The following is a 14,809-nucleotide window of genomic DNA, read 5'->3' as shown; positions in this document are numbered from 1 at the left end:
TGATTTTTATCTCATTTGTATTACTGTAATTGATTCCACATTTTATTTTTTCTTTTATCTAAAGTTTACGAGAATATTTGCAGAATTTAAATTTATTTTGAAAAAACAAACAATTTTCTGAAGAAAATTTAAGATAATAAATAATATATAAATATTCACTCACACTCTATCAAATTTTTATTACATTTTAATTTATATTATTTTAATCGATTTCATGTCTGTTTTGAATAACTAATTTTGCTCATTCTTTTCCACATTTTCATGATCGCAGTTAATTTGCCTGTCAAAATACTAGTGAAATGTGGAAAGACTACGTTAACTAATGAATACAGGGTGTCCTGTAAGTGCTAATGCGGCCTTTATCTCATCAATCGTCCGTCATACAGGTATGATTCCAATTTAAAAAAATGCACAAAAAGCGTTCAAATATTACCCTGTGCCAGTATTGAGAGTGAAAATACAGTGTTTCACAAAATAGAAAAATCAAAATTTTTATACGTTCCTCTTGTAATCTAACTTCCAACTACAAAGTTGTTGCCCTAAATCTCCTGAAGCCAACAAAAAAAAATTCATGTTTCTAAGTGTAATACTTACTGAGATATTTATGTTCAAAAATCTGAGAGAAGTTATGACAGCAAAAGCTAACGGACAACGCTCCTTTACTTCATTCATGCTGTCCTTTCTCAACTTTTCTCCGATTTTTGAATTCGAATATCTCAGCGAATACTACAGTTTAAAACATGGGATTTTATTGTCGGGCTCAGAAGAGACAGGGTACCAACTTTTAACTTCCAGTTAAAAGACAGGGGGACCGTATAAAAATTTAGATTTTTTAAAATTTTGTTACACACTGTATTTTTACTCTCAAAACTGGTACAGGGTAATTTTTGAAAGCCTTTTGAGCATGTTTTAAATTGAAACTATACCTTTATGACGAACGGTTGATGAGATAATAGCGGCATTAGTACTTACTGGACACCCTGTATATATTCACATTGGTGAAATACAGTAATACTGTACGCATGGCATCATTTTGATTTGTTGACCGTACATAATATTTAAAAATGAGAAAAATTCAAAATCTATTGAAATCGATATTCCACAAAAAAAATTTTACCATTTTTGTATTAAAAAATATCGAATATAAATGTTTCAGTAAATGTATTCATGAAAAATAAAATAAATTTTTTTAGTAAAGAAATCCATAAAAAACCGAATAAAATTTTTCCATTGAAAGTACAGATAAGAAATCGAATGAAAATGTTTTAACAAAATAATTGATTAAAAAAATTGAATAAAATTTTTCAAACAAAACAATTGATAAAAAACATGAAGGAAATATTGTGAACAAAACAAAAAAATAATTTAAAAAAATATTAAAAAAACATATAAAACAATTAGAATGGGAATTTTTCAACCAAAAATTTATGAAAAAAATCGTAAGAAAATTTTTAAAGGAAAACATTCATGGAAAAATCGAAAGAAACATTTTATGGAAAAAAATTGATGAAAAAATCGAAAGAAACGTTTTATGGAAAAAAAATTGATGAAAAAATCGAAAGGAAATTTTTAAACAAAAAATTTATAAAAAAATTGAATGAAAATTTCAAAACAAATAATTGATAAAAAATCAAATATTAATTTCCAAACAAATAATTGATGAAAAAATTGAATGAAAATTATTGATATAACATCAGGGAAAAAAGACTTGGATAATAAAATTGAGATAGAAAATCGAATACTTTTTTCACACGAAAAAATGGCCCAAATTCTTCCATCAATAAAAATTGGTACAAAATCAGAGAATTGAATTCCCACCCGTTAGTCGAGTAGTTAGGGAGCTTGCCTCTGACCATGCAGGTCTGGGCTCAAATCCCGGCTCGGGGCATGGATGTCTACTAATACTAACATATTCCCTCTGGCCAGATCATACATATCTCTTGGGAATACGTGAAGAAGGATCCCGTTATTTAAAAAGGAAAAAATTATTTTGGAAGAAAAATATTTTTAAGAAATTTTGTAGATATAAACTTATTTTAAATTTATAGTCAATGTTCAAAAGCATTTATTGATATGCTCATTAGATGGAGATTAATATACAGGCTTAGCATAAATGTGTGTGTGTGTGTGTGTGAATGACACGAGTTTAAAAATTCATATTTTTAAAACTATTACACATATAGGGTGGGCAAAAAAGTCCGTAGAAACTTTAAAACTTCTTAAAAACCGGAAAAATAACATGAATAAAAAACGGTTTGCAGGGTTAGCATCACTAAGACAGGAAAAAAAATAACTCAAAAAAACAGCCAATAAGTGGCGCTGACATACACAAGTCAAAGAAAAGATACGGAAATAACGAACAGAATGCTTCCAAGCCGTTTATTACAGCAGTATGTGTTCCACATGACCACCACCACAAGGGATAACACATTACAGGCGAGTCACAACTCCAGCAACGGCAGAGTGCAGCAGGTCTACACACACGGTTTACAACGGTGAACTGGTTGCGGATTAGGAGCGCAAGTTAAATTTTTTTTCAATTGATTTGTGTTTATTATGTCAAAATACCCTTTAAAAAGAAAAAAAAATTGAAAAAATTAATTAATTCATTTTTTGTCGATATCTTTACTATTACCATTTGAGTTGGATACCCTTACGTGTACCTTAAGTCTTAACTTGAAAAAAGAATCATTAAAACCATTTAAAAACCATTAAAAACTGCGTTAAAAATGAAAGTACACATATTTGTACCTCCGGAACGAAGAGAATACTGACAATTCATTATTTGAAATAGCTCACTCGTCATTCAAGCACTGGACTCATTGTTGGACTCATTCAGTACGCATAGGCTTTTTATGAAATTAGATAAAGTTCCGCCGGTTGTCGAATTGAGTTGTTAAAAAGGTAAATCTAACGCGAAAAAAGCAAATTAAATTCTATTCTCACATGCAAAGTGTGCCGTTTTCAAAGAAAGTAGTACCCATTTTTTACCAATAGTCTCTTATAAAACCTGGGTATATCTTCAAGACTGGCTCCACATTTCTTTTCACATTGCTCAGCAGACAGAATAGCAGTTCGAACCGGAAATCAAGATCGAAAAAACTGCATCCATAGTGTGCTGAAATTACGTCAGAATTTTCAAATTCTGTATTTTTGGTGTTCAAAGATTTGTTATATAACAACTTGGTCGATAAGAACAAAATCTGAGTGCTTATAGACTTTTTCCAAACTAAACACGCTCATACAAAAAACCATAGCTTTTTTTCATCCCACTTCGAATTATCCCGAACATTTGAAAAAAAAATTCGAACTAAACAAGAAATTTTAACATTAAATTCGATAGAAAACTCATAAAAGTTCGAATTAACCAAATTCCACTGTATTATGTGTAATAGTTTGAAAATATGAATTTTTAAAATCGTGTCATTTATTTACGCTAACCTCGTCCATAAATCATCGTTATAAGAAATTTAAAAAAATGGAATCTAAATATTTTAATATATGATGTGATTTGATTATTATAACTGGTAGGAACTCAGCATATCAGCGTGCGTGATTTGAAAAGAAAAATAATCCTAAATATAAAAACTCACATTAATGCTGCATCATTTGATGAATGTCGACGTCAGCATATTTGGCGTGTAATAAAATAAAATACACGCCAAAGGTGAGTGAGTGATTGCGTAGAGAGGGTGAGGAAAGATGGCGAGAGAAAACAACACAAAAGGAAATTTGCCGAGCATAGCAAATGATACAGGAGAAAAAATTCAGCTGACGTAAGCTGAATGTGTTGTATGGAATCCTTTCTGTTCAACGGCTCATTTGGCATGACCTCTTCTACTCGAAATATCCATCGTTATGCTTGTCCATAGCCATCTTAAAATCACTCTAACCCTCTTCAGAAAAAATTCGCTCCAACACGCCAAATAATTTCCCAAAAAGTATGGAAATACCTATGTGTTGGCATATTATTAAAGTAGGACTTGATTAATTCGATTTTTGGAAAATTTGAGCTTTTTCGAACTCCCCTTCAGTTTTCTATTTAATTTAATATTAAAATTTCTTTTGTTTCATTCGAAATTTTTTTCGAATGTTTTAGATGATTCGGAGTTTGAGGGGAAAAATTATAATTTTTGTATGAGCAAATTTACTTCGGGAAAAATTCTACAAGTCAGACTTTGTTTTATTTGACAAAGCTTCTAAACAACAAATTTGCAACAATGAAAGTGTGAAAATTCTGGTTTTTTTTTTTTCTACTCTTTCTTTAATAATTTAATGCACTTTCATATTTCATTGTTCAGCTGTAATGCATCGAGAATGTGTTCCACTTGATACCGATTATGTTGTTCAACCTATGGATCAAGGTCTACCATTCGAAATCCGAATCTTTTTACCGTCATTAAGAGAATGAAAAGTACCAGAAAGTACAAATTGTAAACGTCAGTGAAAGTATATGACCGTGATGGCATAAGAATGATAAGCGAAATTTGAGAAACAGTTTGGTAACGGATGCTCATGAATTGTTTCCGTTAATCAGACTTTGAGCATGGTCAAGAAATTCTGCATTGATGCTCATTCCAGAACATTGGAATAATGTAGCAGCTAAGATTACTTATTAATTAAAATTTGGAAAACTCTGTTTCGTAACTGATGATAAAATTTTAATAATTGATAATTATTACCCTATGTGAACGTTGGTGATTAAGTTGCAATATGTAGTCAGGTTACGGATGCAACATAGACTAATTGGATAATTTGAACTTTTCCCAACGACTTTGGAATTTGAATTAACCTAATTCGACTGCAATCATCATGCATTGTTTAAAATTGTGAATTTTAATTAAATTATTTTTATAATTACTGATTGTTTTTCATACAATATACTGAACTGTTTCATAATGTAAATGTAATTCAGTAAATGTATGAATTCTTGATGTCAATTGATTGTTTCTTACGGATATGTTAATGCATCGGATGTAATTACTCTGTGCGGGAAAAAATCTTCCAATGTGATATCTCCAATGTGCTTTCTTAGCTACATGTGCGCACGGCCGTACATAGTAAACATGCTACCGAGTGAAAAAAGAAAAAAATATCTAAATTTACCATCAGTGTATGAGTAGGGTGACCTCATATGACTCATATTTTGTGGGCAATCCGGTATTTTAACGTAATTTTGGCCAACCCGATTTTTTATAAAACTTTTCCGTTTTTTCAACAAAGCTTTCTTGAATCTTTATTTACTGACATGATTTTTCATACATGATTTTTTCATACCTTATGTGATTATAATTTAAATAATTACTATAAATGCAAATATCCATCTCACGTATTCGTCTTACATATATACATTTTTTATCGTGAAATACATTTTGACCCTTCATTCGATCGTGTTCCTCTGAAGCAATACATGAGTTTCTTACATTTTTCAAATAAAGGCATTATATAAGTGGCCATCTTTTTCCTAGCCTCCTCGTGCAGCATTTTGCATGCTGTGGCGTTGTATTTGTATTTGTATATTTTGAGATCGTTTCGGCATTGATGCTACGAGCCAACTCTTAAACCACCAATTTTTGCTTGTGAGCTGCTCATGAAGTTGCTAAGATAACAGATGAGATGGCATGGGGGACCACTCCAATTGCTTTTAAAATATACCTCCGTCCTAATATGTGTACATTCATCCGTCTTAACGAGACCCCGAAACTTTTCTCCAACTCCCAACCCAATCTCATTTGTAATCACCACAAAATTTGTTAATCGCGGCAGTACCCAATTGTCCGGGGAAAATATGTTGTAAAAATTTTGTGTGGTTTTTTTTTTTGACACAAAATAAAGTGTTCCGGTCTCTGACATGAAGCTGGACTGGAAGAGATCTCGACAACGGGATAAGTCCAGTGAGAAAGTTCTGGAGTTCATTCATTCATGTTCATGAAGTTGCTATACTTATCAATAGAATTTAAAAAAGGTACACATATCTCCCTATTTCTTGACGAGAAAAGCAAGAACGATTTTTAATTCTGTTCTGACATTTTGGAGGGAAATACCATGTGTGGAGGAGACATATAGCTGTGCATTCTCCAACAATAATAGAAAAGTAAGTTGGCAAACAATAAATGTCATTTTTAAACTAATCAAATCTATATAAATTACGTAAATACAGTGTGTTCTCCCTGAAGTGCAACACCCGTATTTTTTTTAAATATTTACAATACATTTTTTGTCACATAATATGTAGCATTCAGGATACCCCTCGTTTGCTTAATATAATCCCTCAAATTTTTCCTCCTCTGGATATTCTAATGATCGCCAATTAAAGGGTCAATCGAATGCAATTTGCAGAAGCTTTTCATTTCTCGCCATTGATGATTTTTCAGCGAGAATAATTGACAACTTTACTTGCATTTGGCGACTTTTTTCTGACAATATTCGCTGTTGCTTAGTACCCAGAATTTTTCTCGACGAAATTTTGTCATTCTAGGGATGAGGCATATTTCTTGCCTGCAAGTAGGCTTTAGCAAATGCACAACTGGAGCGAAGTACGCTATTTTCTCATCATTTCAGGGCCTTCAGATCTTATAAGCCCTGGTAGGGAAAGATGACTGTAGTGTGTATCTCACGATCTCAGATATATCGATCGGAATTACCATCATTATATTTCCAACCAAAAACTTGCAGATTTCCACTATTGGCCATATTTCTTTGAGACAAAACTGTGTATGCAAACAATCTTGGCCAATTAGCGGCTAACAATAGTTTAAACTTAAAGTATGTCATTACCATGATAACAAAACAGAACCAAAAAAAAAAGTCTCCCTTTCGGACCACAAAATGGTCTTATACGTAATTCATATACTATAACAAATGCCACACTTTCTTTTTGTTTTGATTTCTATCATACAATGTTGAATTTGAATTATAATTGGGGCCGTAATGATATATTCCAAGCATTTTTGGAAATTCCTCGAGACAAAATTTACGTAAAAAGATCATATACGAATATTAAACATAATCGTCAATAATTTAATGTATCCCATTGCGCCAACCGTTTCAAGATGACACTTATTAAAACTGTAGAATTTCAATTCATCTAAATTTTCTCAAAAACTTTGCACGCATAGAAATTTTTAAATTTCCTCTATTAATGCATCGAATGAAAAGAAATAAATTTCAAACAAGTAATTAACACGCTAATGCATTGTAAATAATCAGAAAAAAAAGAGAAAAAAAGAACCCTCTTTTATCCTCTTTTATCAGCCACCATTAATTTTCTCCTTATCATTGTTGAAAAACAGAAACAAAACAACTTTAATACCCATCTGCCATTGAATTACTAAAACTAAAATATATTCTCCAGATCCATAAGCTAGAAAGTACTTCATTATTCGCTGCAGTTAATTACAAAATAGAAAGAAAAAAAATACTGGAAAGATCATTTCGGAGAAAGGTGATTCTTTTTCCTGTTGTTTATATGAAAAATATTCGAAATGTGCCCTTTATTAATCCTAATGACTTTGTACATTTTTACCAAAATTTTATGTATTAGAAAAATTATAATTAAAATATACGCTGGGAAATATATTATATTATCTTTTATCGCTGAAATTTCTAATACAGTCAACCCTCGGTTTACGGACTTAATTCGTTCGTGAAGTCCGTTCGTAAACCGAGTTGTTTGCAAACCGAAATAATTTTTTTCCATAGGAATCAATGTAAAATGCAATGTAAAAGCACCATCAGCAATGCAAGTTGCTTTAAAATGATGGCATTACTCTAAAACTGCTATTAACCCCTTTACGAAAATTTCCACTGGTGTTTCACCAGTGGAGTAAAATCAATCCAGTTCTTTGTGTTTTCATTCCTTTCTTCTCACCATCGAGAAGCTTTAGTGTAACCCTATGAACCGAAGTTGTTTTTTTTCCCCTCCCCATTTCTTCTATATTCTTGTTGGTGATTTTTTTTCTCGCATGTAATATCTCTTTCTACTTTATACATATATACATGTAAGAGCAAAAGAGAACACACGTATTGTGGGGATGAAAGAGAAATCTAATGCATACTCTCTTATCTTCATTCTCGTCTTGGACGCGGAAGGTGAAGGAGGTGTTTTTATGGCGCTCCGTTCGCCTGCCAATAGCCTAGTCCTAGTGGGCCTCTAGGCGGGACGTTTACTGAGAGATTGTCTGTGGCATCGTTGCACCATTTTGTGATTTTCTTGTGAGATTTCTTTAGCGTGTTTACTTATTTTTTTGTTTTTGGGTCAAACTCTTCGGTGTTTTCTTTATTTTTCTTAATTTTTGTGTTTAATATTCTCTTTAGTTTGATTTCGTCACCGGATTTTTCGAAGGACCACCATCTTTGGATTTTCGAGATTGTTTTTTATTACTCTATACTTTTAAATTTCATTAAGTATTTTCGATCGATTTAATTTTTTTTTCTCTCGCTTTCATTCATTTTCATTGTACTTGTTTCTACTATACGGTTTTTCCCGTTTTCTGTTTATTTTTCTTCCCTTTTTCTTGCATTTTTTTTTCAATTTTTTTCCCTTTCTTCTTACTTTTTCTAACGTGTGGTTACTTTAGGACGGGGTTACCAGATTTATCGCCAATATGCCAAATAGAGATCATTCAAATTTGTTGTCAAAAGCCTGTACGTGAAGGGTTTAAAATGATGTTTCCAGAGGTCAATGAGTATTGATTCTGTGTCAGAAATTATTGCGAAACATCTCTGAAAAAAATTATTCGAAGTAAACCTATATAAAAAGTTCGCAATGACTTGCTGATTCATGAGTTGGATAAAAAGAGTCGTATTTGGAGAAAAAAATCGGCATGGGGCCGTAGACAATTCTCAAGTTTCTCTATAGTTCCTTCGAATTTTCTCCAATTTTCTACGACATCATGTTCGTAAATGAAGACAAGTTCGTAAACCGAATAAATTTTTGTAGTTTGTAAACCAAATTATACGCAAACGGAGAAATTCGTAAACTGAGGGGTGGCTGTAAAGTCAACTTTAATTGATCTCGTTTACTGCGCCATCTATTGAACATTCATATCACCAAATATTATTGAATGTCATCTAAGCCACCTTCCTCAAATATTTGCATTCGTTTCGAGTTATTGTGTTTTGTTTTGTTTTTGAATTGAATATTGGAATTTTCGTGCATATGGTGTACGTTCAAAATTAATTGAATTTATAGCTTCTAATATATAAAAGATGGGAAAAATAAATCACGCAACTAATACTCATCTTCAATATTGATTATACATTTAAGAATACTTCAACTGACGATGTTAGTCTGCATTTCGCTAATTATATCTTTTATTTTATAACCTAAATTGTATAATTAGTCGATTGAGGTCATTAAATATGTAATTAATACTTTTCAAAATGAATATTGCCATTAATAGTAATTAACACATTTCGGAATAGGAAATATCTGCTCAAGAAGTACATATATAATTACTTCCCCACCTGTGTATAATTTTATACGACTATAATAATAATGATAATAAGCAATTTTAAAATAGATGATATATATATATATAGTAAGCGTTATTATTATTACCAGATAGTCTCTCTCATCACAAAAAATTAATTTCTTAAACCTAATTATTTTCAATAGAAACCACATAATTAATATATGGTAAAAAGAATTGATACAACAAATGTTTTTTTTGTTTTATTAATTTTAAGTTTTATTAAACTTTATTTTTAATTTTGAATTCAAAAAAAAAATTTGTGAATGAAATTAAATTTATAGCTTTTTTTATTTTAAAATTTAAGTGTGATCATAATTTCCTTACAATCAGAACTATTAAAATAAATTTCAATATTTAAAAATTTTAGTAAAATTTTCTCTAAAATTGTATTACCACAACGGTAATAACAGTGTGTCAATCATCACATTTATATCATCATTAGACGTCAGTGGTCTTTATTTATTGATATTAAGTTTATTATTGATTTACATTTCATACACTTCGAATGTGTTTGGCATGCTGCTCACGTATTACTATTGAAACTTAATTTTCACTGTATCTTAAAAACCAATGCCAGATTCGGAATCAGCACCTAAAATCACTAAAACATCTTTGGAAACAAAATCAGCGTTGGGCAAACGGTTTAAAAAAACTATTCAAAACGGTGAAAATATAATTTAGCTCACGTCTTGGCGTTATATTGGCGAGCTATTCCCGCAGTACTGTCGAGAAATGAATGGTATTTTTCCCGCTCCTTCCATTATCGCTCTTTTTATTTCTTTGTCGTCTCTAAGTGATTAGAAACATAATCAACCGTTAGTGAGACGTTTTATTTCTCATTCAATTATGTAGCTGGTTAAAATGCACTCGATTCATATAAGACTGTAATTTGAGTAATTTCACCTTCCGTTATGGCTCTAACACTAACAGGACACACACACAGTTAGCTCACAACATGCATGCTCAACCCATGACTCGCAGGCCAAATGTGGCCCTCGAAATCATCTGTTGTGACCTGCCACACATAACCAAACCATTCAAAAGGCCCACGAAAGATTATCAAATCACATAAGTGGCTCGTGACACATTTCCAGATTACTTCCGTGGCTTGCAGCACATTTCCAGGTCATTTAACCTTCAAACAGTGCACATCCAGATCACATTTCCAAATTACTTGAGCGACCCACGACGCACTCTCAATTCACTCAAGTGGCACAGTTGCAGATTAATTAAGTGGCTTGAAGGCACATTTAGATTACTCAAATGGTCAAAGGCACACGTCGAGATCACTTTAGTGGCTCATATAGCACACTTACAGATCACTTAAATTTCCCACGACGCATTTCAGATCACTCAAGCGGCCCACGGCACACTCCCAGATGACTCAAGTGACCCACGGAACGTTTCCATACCACTGAAGTGGCCCGCAATCCCCCGAAAGGTTGAGCAGCATCCTTGCCTTACATGTAAAAACTCGTATAGCCATATAAACATCTTTTAATTCGTCTCCGGATATCTCCACTCTTTATATTCTATTTTAGAAACAAAGAAACACTTTGTTACAAACCTTTTATTCCATATCACATAAGTATTTTGTGTGTTTTCCATATTTGTTTTCTACATAAATAAAAGAAAACCCTATATATGTCTCGAAGGATAAACATAGACTGTGTTTCCACATGAAAGGAAGGGTCGTTTCTCTCAAAGGAAAAGAGTTGGAGAAATGAGACATAGTAAAAGAAAAAGCAATAAGATACATATCTCGCTGAAAAGAAATATATTTTCCGGAAATAGCGGCAACACTCTACACTACAGCACGAATTCTCTCCGCTTATTCCACACAACGGTGATGTGTTTATATGTGAGATGTTATTCTGAGAAAGAGTTTCCTTGCTAAAGTCATCTTCTATGACTTTGATCTTCGTAAAGAATTCTGACAATAAAATGCAAGCGGAAGTGGTAAAGATAAATTATTCCGTTTGCAATTTTGTACATTTTCATGTTCATTCTGGAATATTCTGTAGGTTCTTCTTTCGCAACACTCTTGCGAATTGGATTTTCAGACTTGCGAGAATGTTTGTCTAGAAATTGAAATGAAATAAATATGTCTTTCGCAAAAGAGTAGGAAATACAACTCTTCCGTGAAAAGAGGCAGTGTTTCTCACACAGATATTTTTAGTGATAGTTTGACTCTTTGATTTTCATCTGTTTCTCTGAATTGTAACACCTCCGTTTGTTTTGAGGCTTTTCTTTCTCGAGTTGTTATTAGCATTATTTGCATCCTCGCTATTATTACAAAAGAAGGCTTTTGTGTAGTTTGAAGTTAATATATATTACAAGGTTTCTATAATTAAGGTTCCCATGTTCTAAGCTCTCTACAGCCATAATCAGAAAGCTTCGAAACTTTGAGAACGTCTTGGGGAAAAGATAGAAATTAAGAGCAAGAAATAGTTCCGAAATTCACCGTTACAGGGCGTTTCCTCATGAAAAATGTTGCATTCACGCTAATTACTGCAACTACAGCCACGTCTGCTTCCGCATCACAGCAGGGTATTCAAACGCCTTCAACAGAACCATTTACATTATTACTTTTTTACTGTGTATATATATGACGTTAAATATTTTTACAAGAGCTCTTTGACGGTCAATATATGCTTCTTCGAAGATTTTGGTCTTTGAAGGGGCTTCGTAAAAGGTCCAATAACTGCCAAAGGATTTCGGAAAAGGATCACGAATTTCAAAGATTAATGATGTTATTCTTGAGAGTCATCAACCATCATTTTCCTAATGTTAAACTGCATTTACTAAGACCTGTGTGAATCCATGTTATTATTTCTCTTAGGCCGGTATTACGCTATAAAAGTTTTCTAAAAGTCCTTTTATAAAACTTGAAAAATTCTACCAATAAGATTATCGGTTGCATTTGCTCGAATGTAACCTATGAGCTTCATTGGTTGGATTTTTTTTAAGTTTTATAAAAGGGATTTTATCCAACTTTTATAGTGTAATACCGGCCTTAGGCCATCGGACAGATCTGAATGTATATCACATTCTCATCTTTAGAGAGCGCTTTGACGAAAATTACGACCAATTCGTAAAACAATCAAAATTTCGTAAATGAAATTTCTTACAAAATAAAGTGCTGAAGGACTAGATTTCTCGTTAAGGACGAGTAAATGGTACACCCTCTAGTCTGAGAACCCAACATTTGTGTGTCAGATCTCAAAAACAGTTAATCGCACCAGGGCTACATAGTACACTACATAGGCTGCAGTATAGGCTACATATTATATATATACTGTATATATATTGTAATAGTTTCATTTTTATGTATGAAAAACTGAAAACAAATTAATTATGTGAACTGGAAAGTGAAAGCAAAAAATATGAACATTGAAAATTTCAAACAGAAATTAATCGAAGAATTCCAAAATGAAAAATTCAAATAGGAATTCAAAAATGCAAAAAGTTATAGCCAATGTCTAGAGCTCTCATCGGGGGGGGGGGGGGGGACACCCTGACATTAGCTTAACACAGAACGTTTCCGAGAGCATTTCTTGGCCTCCATAGCCTAAATTGATGCCCCCGACGTTCTGCTGTAGTACCACTGAATTCATTCAAAAATCAAAAGAAAAAGCCAAAACACATGTTTTTTGCGAAGTTGAAGAAAAAAGCAAAGTTGCAGTCAATATATAAAATAGATGCAGAAGGTGCAAGTACATACTATGTGCTAGTCCTAGTTATGGCGGTTATATTCAAAGTGAAAAGCACATGGTAAGTACTTGCACCTTCTGCATCTATTTTATATATTTTATATATTTTTATATTGACTGCAACTTTGCTTTTTTCTGCAACTTGACAAAAAACATGCATTTTGGCTTTTTCTTTTGATTTTTGAATTCAATGGCACTGCAGCAGAACGTCGGGGCATCGAGCATCTATTTGGGCTATGGAAGCCAGGACGTTCTATGTTAAGTCAATGTCATGGTATCCCCCCCCCCCTCCGATGAGAGCTCTAGACATTGGGTATAACTTTTTTCATTTTTGAATTCCTATTTGAATTTTTCATTTTGGAATTCTTCGATTGATTTCTTTATAAAATTTTCAATGTTCATATTTTTTGCTTTCTCTTGTTTCCATATATAAAAAATGCAACTATTACAATGTTTTTTCACAACACTGCATATCACAGCTGCCTATGGCGCTGGTAGAGTACGAGTTTCGACAAAAATTAAATTTTCATAATGCACTTTTTTCTATATATATATATATATATACATAATATATACATACAAAAATCGACAGTGTAGGAAAAACAATTTTTTCTGAATATTAGCGAGGTGAACTCGGAAAGAAAAGTCAAGTTGTCTCCGCCGGGAATCGTACCCAGTTCTTTTGCAAACCGGGCAATCGCGCTATCCACCAGTATATACACCAGTGTTTCCCAAAGTGGGCAATATCGCCCCTGCGTGGGGGGGGGGGGCGAAGGAAGAGTCTAAGGGGGCGGTAGAAGCTTTGGGTTTAGTATAGAATCCTATGGTTTGGCTTGAGTTGGGGGGGGGGGGGCGATAAGAAGAAAAACATTTTATAGAAAGGGTCAATGGAACAAAATGTTTGGGAACTATGATATACATCTTTGGGAACCAATCCCTCCTTATTTATGTACTGTGGCGTAAGCCGCAGAAGTACAGACATAGTAACCCCCCCCCCTCCACCACCAACTTTAGTATATGGCCGTCAGGTGGCGGCAGGAGCGAGAGTGAAAGGTTCCTCCATCTGTTGGGCTGAGAAGCATCATCTCATTTCTCACTGTCGCAACTGCTACCACCTGGGGGCTATTTGATGAAGTTAAGGGAGGGGCTACTATGCCTCTATTTCAGTGCCTTATGCCACAGTGCGTAAATAAGGAAGGATCGGTCGCGTCTCCAGTGGTGTATATGGATAGCGTGCTTGCCTGGTTTGCAAGATGGGTTCGATTGATTCGCGGAAGTGACAAGTTGACTTTTCTTCACGAGTTCACCTCGGCAGAAGAAAAAAACTGTCTTTCCTTCATCTGTTGGGATAAGAAACATCTCAATTTCGCTGTAGACAGCGTAGTTTAATGTTTAGTTCTCAATAAAACAATGATATAATTGTCCTCCAGTGAAGAGTTTCTAAACTGTTTTTCCCATCTTTTATCAAGTTCCCTAGTATCATGGATTTCTGATGAATAGCTACGGATGTGGACAGCTTAGAAAAATGAAACTCTGACACATTCACTTATTAAAAAAAACAATATAGAGCAGTTTTATTTACTAATCATAGCAAACAATATTCCGTGAGTCTATCAGAAA

The 14,809-nt window shown here is 33.2% G+C and overlaps 1 protein-coding gene across 4 annotated transcripts in view; it reads left to right on the top strand.

Moving 5' to 3' along the window:
- The window catches only part of LOC149073476 (uncharacterized), a 359,737-nt gene that overhangs the window by 279,590 nt on the left and 65,338 nt on the right, over nt 1–14,809 (top strand). The gene's annotated exons all lie outside the window — the stretch shown is intronic.

This window comes from Pholcus phalangioides, unplaced genomic scaffold (genome assembly GCF_987345545.1).
Source record: "Pholcus phalangioides strain wild (caught in Gottingen) unplaced genomic scaffold, Ppha-v1.0 ptg000017l_1, whole genome shotgun sequence".
Classification (NCBI taxonomy): Eukaryota; Metazoa; Arthropoda; class Arachnida; order Araneae; family Pholcidae; genus Pholcus; species Pholcus phalangioides.
Note: the sequence above shows the minus strand (reverse complement) of the source record. Positions and strands in the feature narration are given on the sequence as shown.